The sequence below is a fragment of the Salmo salar genome, chromosome 13, assembly GCF_965601325.2.
Source record: "Salmo salar chromosome 13, fSalSal1, whole genome shotgun sequence".
Classification (NCBI taxonomy): domain Eukaryota; kingdom Metazoa; phylum Chordata; class Actinopteri; order Salmoniformes; family Salmonidae; genus Salmo; species Salmo salar.
In genome coordinates this window covers 21214330-21227500 of record NC_138303.1, presented here as the reverse complement: position 1 = coordinate 21227500, position 13171 = coordinate 21214330, and the positions used below count along the sequence as shown (strand labels likewise).

Below are 13171 nucleotides of genomic sequence, written 5' to 3'. Positions count from 1 at the left end.
AGGGGGAGAGAGAGAGGGAGAGTGAGGGGGAGAGAGAGAGTGAGGGGAGAGAGAGAGAGGGAGAGTGAGTGAGGGGGAGAGAGAGAGGGAGAGCGAGAGTGAGGGGAGAGAGAGAGAGTGAGGGGGAGAGAGAGAGAGTGAGGGGGAGAGAGAGAGTGAGGGGGAGAGAGAGAGAGAGACTACAGAGAGCTTTTGCTCATTTGCATAGTTACTTGTTTAATTACAGCATGTTAATCAATTTCTTCATTTCCTTCACTAATATGTTATCATGTACACACTGTGTCATGTTTCTTTTGTCTTAGTATGCCTCTGTTTCAGAAAGAAAAATGTTCCTTGACAGAATAATTGTTCTCCTTTTGACTGTGCATTTTAGATGGTTCCTACTTTGGTGGCTGGAGGGCGATCAGACCTTTTCTGGGTCTGTACTCCTGAAGTTGTTGACCGGTTTTCTGTCTGCCAGTTAGCCAGCCGTTCTCAGCTGTTAGAAGTTCATGGCTGGAAGTTTCTTACTTGAGATATAAACTGATAATTGCAATTATTTTTTAGAGTCATTACTGAATTATTGAATGGAACAAATCAAACATTAAACCAAGTAAACAATGAATTGTAATTCACGGTAACCTCGTAAACTCGTTATTTACACCCAGCGTTTATTTGCTGAAAAGTGTGCCGTTGCCTGGTCGTTAAAAGGGACAGGTGCCTATTGGAGACTTGGCATTTCATTAACGTTTTACGGTATATATTTACACACAAGGTTAGAATAATACTGTGAAATTGTGAAAATGATGATAATGCCCTTTTAGTGTGTGGGATGGAGTTTTGGCCATCCATGATGACATCACCATGCGCTAACTTTATTAATAGACCAATAAGAAAGAGAGTTCCAAACATCTCTACCAATAACAGCAGACCACTCTCAGATAGTCCTAGCAAAATTCTTGACCCTATTTGTTTATTTTTGACCATTTTAACTTAAAATAGTCACAGTAAGTACATAATTGTTACCCAGAAATGATTTTATATTGAGATAAAAACAGCTGCATTGGACCTTTAAGGTTAGTGGGGTGGAGCTTCACGTCTGGTCAGTATGACTAAGTTGTACAGTTCGATATTAAACTGATTATGGCAGTAGGATGAGTACTCTGCTTATTGTAATACGTGTAAGGTAAAAAAAAAAACACCTGGTTTTCTGAGCAATCTTTCAAATGATTAGGACATGTAAACAGCTTCAGCAGCGTTCCAGTGCTCTATTTGATCTGTGCATGAGTCAGCATCGGTAGCACAAGCCTTTTTTATTTAACTAGGCAAGTCAGTTAACAGCAAATTATTATTTACAATGACGGCCTGGGAACAGTGGGTTAACTGTCTTGTTCAGGGGCAGAATGACAGATTTTTACCTTGTCAGCTCGGGGATTTGAACTTGCAACCTTACGGTCACTGGCTCAAAGCTCTAACCACTAGGCTACCTGCCGCCCCTCATGCGTGAGTGAAGTGAGTTAAAAAAACTGAAAGTATGCATCTTAGAAAGAGTTTTGACATACAAACTGTATATGTCCAAATCAAAAAGGTTTTTCAAAAATAACATAGTCACTGTGGTAGAATGTTTATTCTGAGTGGTGATGTTCTGCATTTATCAAAAGTCCCATCAATAGCCTGATTTCAGATGTGTTCATGTAAACAGGATTATTAGGGAAATCCTTCTTTCAAAGCATGTCAAATGTTTAAACAAACTACTGTATTAATCTGACTCTCCACAATAATTGTATTATTGTGTGCATGTAAGTGTGCATGTCATGTTGCTTCGGGTCATCCTCACTGCCTATTGGTTGATGGCTGACAGGGGCTACTAGCTAATTATGCTAAGTAGGATTGATTACAGTATGACCTACCATCATGCTTTCTCTTAGCCTAGTATGCGTACATTTATGTCATTCCCCTAATGAATTACTACAGTACACAGGTCACTCATTTGGTTGGCTTGTGTTAAACACTTTTAATTTCACCTTGTATGGAGGCGTGGGTGGTTTCAGAGACACGTGTTGTATGTACGTTTCAAAAAAATGGATCGTCTACTCGTGAGACTGGTGTGTATAATTATACTGCACATAGACGCAGACATGCCAGCCAAGTCACCCGTGATACAAGTCAATATTCCACGTCCATCCGTGTCTGAACGTCGGGAGATGACAGCCACTAAGGGCAACAGTGAGCGTGATGGATGGGGATGGAGGACGGGTAAAAGCATTTGTCTCCGATTCCAAAGGTTTCACGTTTCAATCCAGCGACAAAGATGTTGGTTTTAAACCTATCCCAAACCTTAACCCTTACCTTCACCATTCGGTTAATGCCTAAACTTAACCCTAACCTTAAAAATTCGGAGTTAATGTCTAACCTTAAACACTTTGAACCTTGACGTTTGAGCAACATGGATGAACATCTAATTGTGACGTGAGACTGTGAGAGCTAGTTGGACATGCACGCACACACACACACACACACACACACACACACACACACACACACACACACACACACACACACACACACACACACACACACACACACACACACACACACACACACACACACACACACACACACACACACACACACACCCTGGACCATGTGTATTACAAGGCAAGGGAGGTATGTAGCTGAACCCAGGTTTCACTTCTTCCTCTGTAAAGATATGGGTAGATCCATATTGCTAGAGAAGCAGGGATCAGGGTGTGATACAAGACTCATAAAATAGGCCAGAGAGCCAGACAGACATTATGCACATTCACTGTGCTAAGATATACATACATTATATGTCAGTGGAGGCTGCTGAGGGGAGGACGGCTCATAATAAGGGAGTCATCGGAATGGTACAAAAAACCCATAAAAGACGTGGTTTCCATGTGTTTGATACCATTTCATTGACTCCATTCCAGCCATTATAATGAGCCGTTCTCTACTGATATATGTAGACTGTCTATTGTGTCCCTATTGTGACTTGCCCTCATTGTCATGTCTATAACATTGTTGACACTAAAACAAATTCATTTTTATTGATTTGCTGATTGATGTACCATGGTTGATTTCTGATTCGCAATACAGTTTTTAATTCAACTAAATTCTATTTTATTCTATTCTATATTCACAGTAGCTTACTGTACACCCAGAGCAGTGAATGCACAACTTCCACACACAGTCAAGGCACTGTTAGGACTGACATGGAGATAAGTCACACACACACACACACACACACACACACACACACACACACACACACACACACACACACACACACACACACACACACAGGTTCTGAGTTAAGTAATACCACTTTATTACTGTCATACTACAACACTGCTACTGCTACATTACAGCTATAGGCTATTATCCTGCTACTGTAGCAGTATGGCATACATGTGATAGTCTACTAACCTAGTCATGACAGTTATAAATCAATACATCATACAGCTGGCTGAAACCAAAGCTGAACCCCAGAAACAACTGCAAAGTGAAAGAGAACTGACCACGTACACACAAAAACACTTAGATGTTTGAAGGCTGCACAGACAACATGCCCTATTCACCTCCTAGGTCACATAGGCTGCAACAGCAGTTTGACTTGCTTCTGTCTCCTCTACTTGAAGATGGTTACATTGCAGCAACATTGTTTGTGGACTGTTTCGATTGCTACATTGGTGCATTCAAATGCTGCTGGCTACAATGTTTACAGTGCTGTTGATTAATAATAGGGACATGGGATTCTAGAAGGCCACACCTACCTGCAATGTCGGGAGTCACCCAACACGAGCCGCCGGGTGGCCCGGGTCACCCACGTGGGGGTCAGGCGGTAGGGCTACACCTCGCGCGGTATATGCGCCTTTCCCGGTCTTACATGGCCATCACACCTGCTGTTGCAAGCGGGTCTGGTCGGGGGCTTCGATGGAGACGGACTGACAGTCGTCACGGTCGTTAGCCACGCGCCTAGTCCCCGTTTTCAATCCGAGGAAAGATGAGGGGAGATGAAGAAGATGAGGAAGAGGGAGGAGGAGGGGGGGAAAGGAGATGCCAATTAAAATCCTAAAGACGTTCACCTTATTTCCAGCCTCCACTTTTTCCCCTTTCGTGCATTAATATGGCAACCACGAGGCACTTCTTTAATCTCAATCGTCTCGTTGGAAAACTCAAGGAATATGAATATCAGGAGACACGCAGGAAAGATAGAAACGTCTCCGACTCCTTGAAGAAAACATTCAAATACAACAAGGTTTTATATAGGCAGTGAAGCAAAATGGCGACTTTAATATGAAGGAGGAGTAAAAAAAAAAATCCTTGCAATGGCTGGAGCTAAAGGGAGTCACAAAAATATGTTTAGTGCAGTAATTTTCAACAGCTGCAAGCGAGTTGGTTAGAGTAAAAGAAAATGAACCAGAGGAAAAAAGGAATTAAAAGATTCGACCTCGGTCGCTTTCGGTGCAGTCTGCGGTTCCTTACCTCGGGATTATTTCGGGGTTTTATACGGAAATTATCTTCGCGGCCGTGTACAGTAATAGGCTACAGTAATGTGTGTTGAGTCATGCGCGTATCCACTCTTCCTTTGACAGCTGCAACTACAGTCTTCTGGCAACTTGCAAACTCTCGCGTTATTATTATTTTTATCGCGCAAATAATATTCGGGGTTTTTGACTAATAAACCCGATTTTGTATCGATGCCAAACTGACGGTTTGATGTGGCTCATCCGACGTAACGCCGTGCGGTCATGACGAAAAAGGGTTAGGATCAATTCTTAAAACCAGCCTCGCTAAACGTTTTAATCTGGTAATGTTAGGCTACTAAATTATCATTCGGCCTTTATCGTTAATATTCAGGGAGTCAACTGCGCACAGCCTTAGATTGTAAATTGTCGTTGTGCTGTTTCGTCGGTATCATGCCAGTCCATGGCAGTCCAAAAAATGGTCCGCTCGTAGGCTATAACAATTGAAACTTGCATAGTGACGCTGGGGCAGAGTAGAATCGACTATAGGCTACCTAATCTGCTCTATCAGAAACGGATCAATCGATTTAATATGGGATGTTAAATAGGTTGTTAGATGATGTAGACTGTTATGGTTGGGCATTGCTGATCTGTCATTTTATTCCAAGGCTATTGCAATTTCGAAAACCAAGGTCACTTGCTTTGAAAGTTTCTCTTATTTTGCCCACTAATGAATTATTATTATTGCTATTACTAAATCAGCAAGCTTCTGCAAGAGCAGCTAAATGTTCTCCATTATACTCTGACATGATATGTATAACACGTGGCCCTCACTCATGCAGGCACTGAATCTTAGCCACTTACAGTGGGCTCACACAACCAGAGGAGACTCTCAGATGTGATTGGTGCCAGTCAGCATGACCTAATATTTGTTATAAGTGGAAATCATCAGAAACAATGACGTAAACCATGTACACTGGCTGTTCCCCTAAACCCCCAGAAGAGGGCAGGACATAGTCATTTTAGGGCCTGGCAACGTCAGGGCCCAAGCAGGGTACAGTATATAAAATGTATCCTTCCTTTCGACCACTCTGAAGTAGTTACTGATGAGACATGACTGGACAGTGAAAGCTATATGGCGGTGCCCTTGCTTTCACTTGTCCAATTACATTAGATCTGTTATGTCAAGGAGGGAAAGATTAAGGATGCAGTTTTAATTTCTTTAATCGCACTTCCTTCACTAAAATATATATATATATATATATTTTAAATTCCTTCTCTGTTTCTCTGTTTCTCGGCCCAATTCAGATATATTTTTTTTTAACTAATTGGTCTTTTGTGAAAAGATCTGATGTGATTGGTCAAAAGATCAATTAGTGGAAAAATAATATCAGAATTTGGCTGCCTGTGTAAACGCAGCCTTCCACTCAACTGATTAGAAATGGTTTGTAGAGGGAAAGATAACATGACCAAAACCTGCCGCCCTTTCACCTGCCATTCATCCATTGCAGTTGCATTAGAGCTTTACACTGGGGAGCTACATTCAATTTCTACTAGATTCTCTAATTTGCTCCAAGATTATTATTTTTAAAAACATGTATCTACCCCTCACATGAAATGTTCATACATTAGATATCCAGTAGATGGAAGTGTTGCCTCACTATTGGGTCCCGTAACACTGAAATATAGTAGTCCACATTGTCATATGACCACTGGAGAACATGTGTCCTTGGTGATGGCTGTCCACTGAGTAGGCCTAGTCGCCAGTCACTGAAAGTACCCTGGTACCTAGTTTTTAAATACTATTTCAAAGTGCTGGGGTAGGATCTCGGTTTGCCGTTTGAGATAAACACATTGATGGTGTTTTCCATTAGAATATAGCAGAGAAGACAAAAAAAAATTATCTTTGGGGATTGAAGTGGCAACAAATGACCCCGGATGAGTATATCCTACAGACACGTTAGGAGAAATCCGCAGGACTCAATCTCAAATAAATGGGGAGGGTTGACCCTGCCCATCAATCTTCTTCCTCTCTTACAAAATATTACACCACAGGTTGACATACTATAAGTTATGGCAGTCAGTAAATTCCTCGGAGCAACAGTACTACCCCAGTGTATGGAGCTACGTCCTACTGTTCCCCTGCTCTGTGTTTTAATGGAACCTAACTGAATGGTTATTGCAGGATCCTGGTTGACAGACCATAAATCCCTTACAGTGATTTACTCCTCTCTTTCTCTGCTGACCAGGCACAAGCCTGGTTAATAGCTAATAAAAGCTGTCAGGTGGCCAACCTGTACTACCATTGGCAACTAGAGGGAAACCGTGTTCTACGCCGCATGTGGCGTCAATCAGTGAGGTTTCAAATGGACAATCTGCCTTCTGCGTGACAGAGGCAGAAAGAGAAGTGAGAACGTGTTGTGGGATTAAAGAATAGCAGCCATGATTTTGAAGCCACTGTTTAAGAAACACAGACCTCCAGACCTCCTTGGGCACCACTAAGCTCATTTATATCTGAGGAGAGAGAGAGAGACAAATAAGAAAGGATGGAATAAGAAAGAGATAGGTTGAGAAATGAACACATAAGCTGAGGTTATAAACACTTAGAGTCCTCTCTCCCTAACTGCCTGCTCCACAGCTATACGCTCTATCACCTCTACCTCTCCACCCATAATGAGACATCACACAGCTGACAGGACCTGTTTACCATAGAACCATCCATATGATAATGATTTACATGTAATTAGGCAGGGAGATGCTTGGTATCACCCAGTAATTGTCTCCCAGCAGTAAGCCAGACAGCCAGCGAGGCAGGATGGTGACAGGAGAAACTGCTTAGTATTCACTAACATGACTCAGCCACTGAGTGACAGGTGAGGGCGCAGGTGCAAGGTGCCAGACACGCTTCGTTTGGACAGGTGTGACGTCCTCCCTCCCTCTCCATCTCTGATTTTTCCTCTCTCCCTCCCTCACTTCCTCTGTTTCTCATTGAAATGTTTTTGTCCATCCTGTTTTCTCTCTTTTCATCTCCATCTATTCCAGTCCTTTTGTATATCTCTCTATTCTATCCATTTTCCCTCTACCACACTATCCTTCTCTTTTCTGTGTAAACATCTCTCTCTAGGGCACCAGACAACAGAACAGGGGCAGAAAGAGGAATAGAGAGAGACCTCACCAGACCGTTACCACAGAAAGGAGAAGTGAAAATAGAGGAAAATGAAATAACGGCCATCTAATTGGTTGTCCTAGCCAACTGCCCCGACTTTCTTCAATAATGGTCTATATCACCATAGACAGTGTGAAGCCAGTTGCAGAGAAAGATAAAAACAGAGAGGGAGAGGAAGATAGAGGGAGAGGAAGATCAAGAAAGATAAAGGGAGCGGCAGATAGAGCGAGATAAGGAGCGACAGATCTACAAAGGTAGAGAGAGGCGGAGAGAGAAACACAGAGGCAGAGCAAGAGTGAGAGAGAGTTAAAATAAAGAGTTAAAAGAGAGAGAGTTAAAAGATAGTTAGAAGCGAGAGTTAGAAGAGATATAGTTAAAAAGAGAGCTAAGAGAGAGAGTAAGAAGATAGAGTTAAAAGAGAGAGAGTTAAGAGAGAGTTAAGAGAGAGAGAGTTAAAAGAGAGAGGGTTAAGAGAGAGAGTTAGAAGAGATAAGAGTTAAAAAAGAGAGCTAAGAGAGAGAGTAAGAAGAGATAAGAGTTAAAAAAGAGAGCTAAGAGAGAGAGTTAAATGAGAGAGAGAGTTAAGAGAGAGAGTTAAAAGCGAGAGTTAAGAGAGAGAGTTAAATGAGAGAGAGAGTAAGAAGAGAGAGTTAAAAGAGAGAGTTAAATGAGAGCGAGAGCGTTAAGAGAGAGAGTTAAAATAGAGAATTAAGAGAGAGAGTTAAAAGAGAGAGTTAGAAGGAGAGATAAAAGAGAGAGTTAGTAGAGATCGAGTCAAGAGAGAGAGTTAAAAGAGAGAGTTAAAAGAGAGTTAGAAGAGATGAGTTAAAAAAGAGAGCTAAGAGAGAGAGTAAGAAGAGATTGAATTAAAAGAGAGTTAAGAGAGAGAGTTAAATGAGAGAGAGTTAAGAGAGAGAGTTAAAATAGAGAGAGAGTTAAAAAAGATAGAGAATTAAAAGATAGAGATAAAAGTGAGAGTTAGAAGGAGAGTTAAAAGAGAGAGTTAGAAGAGATAAGAGTTAAAAGAGAGTGAGAGTTAGAAGAGATATATACTGCTCAAAAAAATAAAGGGAACACTTAAACAACACATCCTAAATCTGAATGAAATAAATAATCTTATTAAATACTTTTTTCTTTACATAGTTGAATGTGTTGACAACAAAATCACACAAAAATAATCAATGGAAATCCAATTTATCAACCCATGGAGGTCTGGATTTGGAGTCACACTCAAAATTAAAGTGGAAAACCACACTACAGGCTGTTCCAACTTTGATGTAATGTCCTTAAAACAAGTCAAAATGAGGCTCAGTAGTGTGTGTGGCCTCCACGTGCCTGTATGACCTCCCTACAATGCCTGGGCATGCTCCTGATGAGGTGGTGGATGGTCTCCTGAGGGATCTCCTCCCAGACCTGGACTAAAGCATCCGCCAACTCCTGGACAGTCTGTGGTGCAACGTGGCGTTGGTGGATGGAGCGAGACATGATGTCCCAGATGTGCTCAATTGGATTCAGGTCTGGGGAACGGGCGGGCCAGTCCATAGCATCAATGCCTTCCTCTTGCAGGAACTGCTGACACACTCCAGCCACATGAGGTCTAGCATTGTCTTGCATTAGGAGGAACCCAGGGCCAACCGCACCAGCATTTGGTCTCACAAGGGGTCTGAGGATCTCATCTCGGTACCTAATGGCAGTCAGGCTACCTCTGGCGAGCACATGGAGCGCTGTGCGGCCCCCCAAAGAAATGCCACCCCACACCATGACTGACCCACCGCCAAACCGGTCATGCTGGAGGATGTTGCAGGCAGTAGAACGTTCTCCACGGCGTTTCCAGACTCTGTCACGTCTGCCTTCCTCTTGCAGGAACTGCTGACACACTCCAGCCACATGAGGTCTAGCATTGTCTTGCATTAGGAGGAACCCAGGGCCAACCGCACCAGCATTTGGTCTCACAAGGGGTCTGAGGATCTCATCTCGGTACCTAATGGCAGTCAGGCTACCTCTGGCGAGCACATGGAGCGCTGTGCGGCCCCCCAAAGAAATGCCACCCCACACCATGACTGACCCACCGCCAAACCGGTCATGCTGGAGGATGTTGCAGGCAGTAGAACGTTCTCCACGGCGTCTACAGACTCTGTCACGTCTGTCACGTGCTCAGTGTGAACCTGCTTTCATCTGTGAAGAGCACAGGGCGCCAGTGGCGAATTTGCCAATCTTGGTGTTCTCTGGCAAATGCCAAACGTCCTGCACGGTGTTGGGCTGTAAGCACAACCCACACCTGTGGACGTCGGGCCCTCATACCACCCTCATGGAGTCTGTTTCTGACCGTTTGAGCAGACACATGCACGTTTGTGGCTTGCTGGAGGTCATTTTGCAGGGCTCTGGCAGTGCTTCTCCTGCTCCTCTTTGCACAAAGGCGGGGGTAGCGGTCCTGCTGCTGGGTTGTTGCCCTCCTACGGCCTCCTCCAGGTCTCCTGATGTACTGGCCTGTCTCCTGGTAGTGCCTCCATGCTCTGGACACTACGCTGACAGACACAGCAAACCTTCTTGCCACAGCTCGCATTGATGTGCCATCCTGGATGAGCTGCACTACTTGAGCCACTTGTGTGGGTTGTAGACTCTGTCTCATGCTACCACTAGAGTGAAAGCACCGCCAGCATTCAAAAGTGACCAAAACATCAGCCAGGAAGCATAGGAACTGAGAAGTGGTCTGTGGTCCCCACCTGCAGAACCACTCCTTTATTGGGGGTGTCTTGCTAATTGCCTATAATTTCCACCTGTTGTCTATTCCATTTGCACAACAGCATGTGAAATTTATTGTCAATCAGTGTTACTTCCTAAGTGTTCAGTTTGATTTCACAGAAGTGAGATTGACTTGGAGTTACATTGTGTTGTTTAAGTGTTCCCTTTATTTTTTTGAGCAGTGTAGTTGAGAGAGAGTTAAAAGAAAGTTGAGAGAGTTAAAAGAGAGAGTTAGAAGAGAAGAGTTAAAAGAGAGATTTAGAAGAGAGTTAAAAGAGAGAGTTAGAAGAGGTAAGAGTTAAAAAAGAGAGTTAGAATAGATATAGTTGAGAGAGAGTTAAAAGAAAGTTGAGTGAGTTAAAAGAGAGAGTTAGAAGAGAAGAGTTAAAAGAGAGAGTTAGAAGAGATAAGAGTTAAAAAAGAGAGCTAAGAGAGAGAGTAAGAAGAGAGAGTTAAAAGAGAGCGAGTTAAGAGAGAGTTAAGAGAGAGAGTTAAAAGAGAGAGTTAGAAGAGAGAGTTAAAAGAGAGAGTTAGAAGAGATAAGAGTTAAAAGAGAGAGAGTTAAAAGAGAGAGAGAGATAAGAGAGTTAATAACACAACTCAGGAGTATTTACTCTCTAAGTGCCCTGTCTCCCCAGCAGAAACAACAGTAGGATTAGCCCTTTTTTTCAATTTTCACCTAAAATGACATACCCAAATCTAAAAGAGAGAAAGTGTAGAAGGTAAGGTAGAGAGGTTAGGAGGCAGAGCCCTGTGGTCACGACCAGAACAGTTTATCTGAGAGTGAGTTGCGGTTTAGGGAAGAGGACTGCTGAAGTGAATCTGTTTCGCTCTGCTTCAACAAAAGCAGGACTGCACTCAATCGAGGTCAGGCCTGGGGAGAAGAGAGAGGGATGTGTGAGTGTGTGTTTGATGGAGAACAAGGACCAGGGAGAGATTAGAAAAGAGCATGGAGATACAAAGATCACTGAGGGAGAGAGTATTAATTAACCAGCTTGCCTGCAGCCAATCCCTAACAGACAGCCACAGCTGCACCAAGAACAGAGAGAAAGTGTGTGTGTTACAGTACCTGTCATAGCATGGTGGGAGAAGGCTTCTTCGTAGCTCAGGTAGTTGTGTGTTTCTTCAGCCACTTACAGACGTCCTATTCAGTCCACAGCACCAATGGTTGAGAGAAGGTGTGTATATGTGAAGGTATGTGTAACTGCAATTGCGTGACTGTTATATTATGATAAGCAACATACATCTCATGAATATGCATTACTTTATTTAAAAAAGCCAAGATTCTCCATATTCCATATCTCTTCTTAACATCTGTACAGCAAGTAAATAATCATATCTTTAAAACCCTTTTCCTTAACATATCGAAAACAAACAACCCCATCCTTGATCTGAAAAAGTAAACAAACGAATAATAGAAGTGTCTGTACAAGTCTACAAATGTATAACAGTGTATTTTCCACTTAACAGTCAAGTTGTTTCCTCATTCAGACAGTCCTTGTCAACTGAAGCGAGGGATAGAGGGAGGGGTAGAGGAAGGGATAGAGAGAGGGGTAGAGGGAGGGATAGAGGGAGGGGTAGAGGAAGGGATAGAGAGAGGGGTAGAGGGAGGGATAGAGGGAGGGGTAGAGGGAGGGGTAGAGGGAGGGATAGAGGAAGGGATAGAGAGAGGGGTAGAGGGAGGGGTAGAGGGAGGGATAGAGAGAGGGTTAGAGGAAGGTATAGAGAGAGGGGTAGAGGGAGGGGTAGAGGGAGGGGTACAGGGAGAGATAGAGAGAGGGGTAGAGGGAGGGGTAGAGGGAGGGGTGCAGGGAGAGATAGAGGGAGGGGTACAGGGAGGGGTACAGGGAGGGGTAGAGGGAGGGATAGAGGGAGGGGTAGAGAGAGGGGTAGAGGGAGGGGTAGAGGGAGGGGTACAGGGAGAGATAGAGAGAGGGGTAGAGGGAGGGGTAGAGGGAGGGGTGCAGGGAGAGATAGAGGGAGGGGTACAGGGAGGGGTACAGGGAGGGGTAGAGGGAGGAAAGGAGGGCAGGAAGGGAGGAAAGGATGGTAGCCTACCCATTGGTTACAGATGTCAATTCAACGTCTATTCCACGTTGGTTCAAAGTAATTTAATTGAAATTACATGGAAACAACGTTGATTCAACCAGTGTGTGCCCAGTATTCTGTTCCCCAGAATAGTTCTATGCACAACCATAGAAGACCTGCTCCCCTTCACCATAAATTCTGAAAAGTTAACCTTCATTTTTGTAATGAAACAAAAACACATACTGTACATGTAACTGTCAAAATAAAGGAAACACCAAAATAGAGTGTCTAATAGAGCGTTGGGAATTAATGGGTCAAAAAACATCGACATTCATCCAATTAAGTCAAATCCCAAAATGAAAGTGTGAGATGAAGCTGCATGGTTGGAGCACCACCAGCCACCAGAACAGCTTCAACGTGCCTTGGCATAGATTGTCTGGAACTCTGGTAGAGTTATGCGACACCATTCTTCCAGGAGAAATTTGGTGTTTTGTTGATAGTGGAAAACACTGTCTCGGGCGCCACTCCAGAATCTCCCACAAGTGTTCAATTGGGTTGAGATCTGGTGACTGACATACACAAACGCGCGCACACACACACGAACACACACACTTTAAAACCCCTATGCTCATTTGAGACTCACTGAGATCTCTCCTTCTAGCCATGGTAGCCGAAGTAACGGGCAACTGGGGATTTGTATACATGACACCTAAGCATGATGGGATATTAATTGCTTAAATAACTCAGGAACCACACCTTTGTGGAA

The 13171-nt window shown here is 43.4% G+C and overlaps 1 protein-coding gene across 2 annotated transcripts in view; it reads right to left on the bottom strand.

The window, feature by feature from the left end:
* LOC106566583 (zinc finger protein 512B) overlaps positions 1-4942 on the bottom strand; it is a 72352-nt gene extending 67410 nt beyond the window's left edge. Inside the window, exons 1-2 of one of the 2 annotated variants that reach the window (XM_014134718.3) lie at positions 4489-4942; positions 3777-3978 (exon numbers count right to left, since the gene is read on the bottom strand). The gene's annotated coding sequence lies outside the window, so the exon portion shown is untranslated. Of the gene's footprint in view, positions 1-3776; positions 3979-4088; positions 4459-4488 lie in introns of those variants that run through there. The other variant, XM_045693021.2, reaches the window with a different exon arrangement.
* Between the last annotated feature and the right edge of the window lie 8229 nt (positions 4943-13171).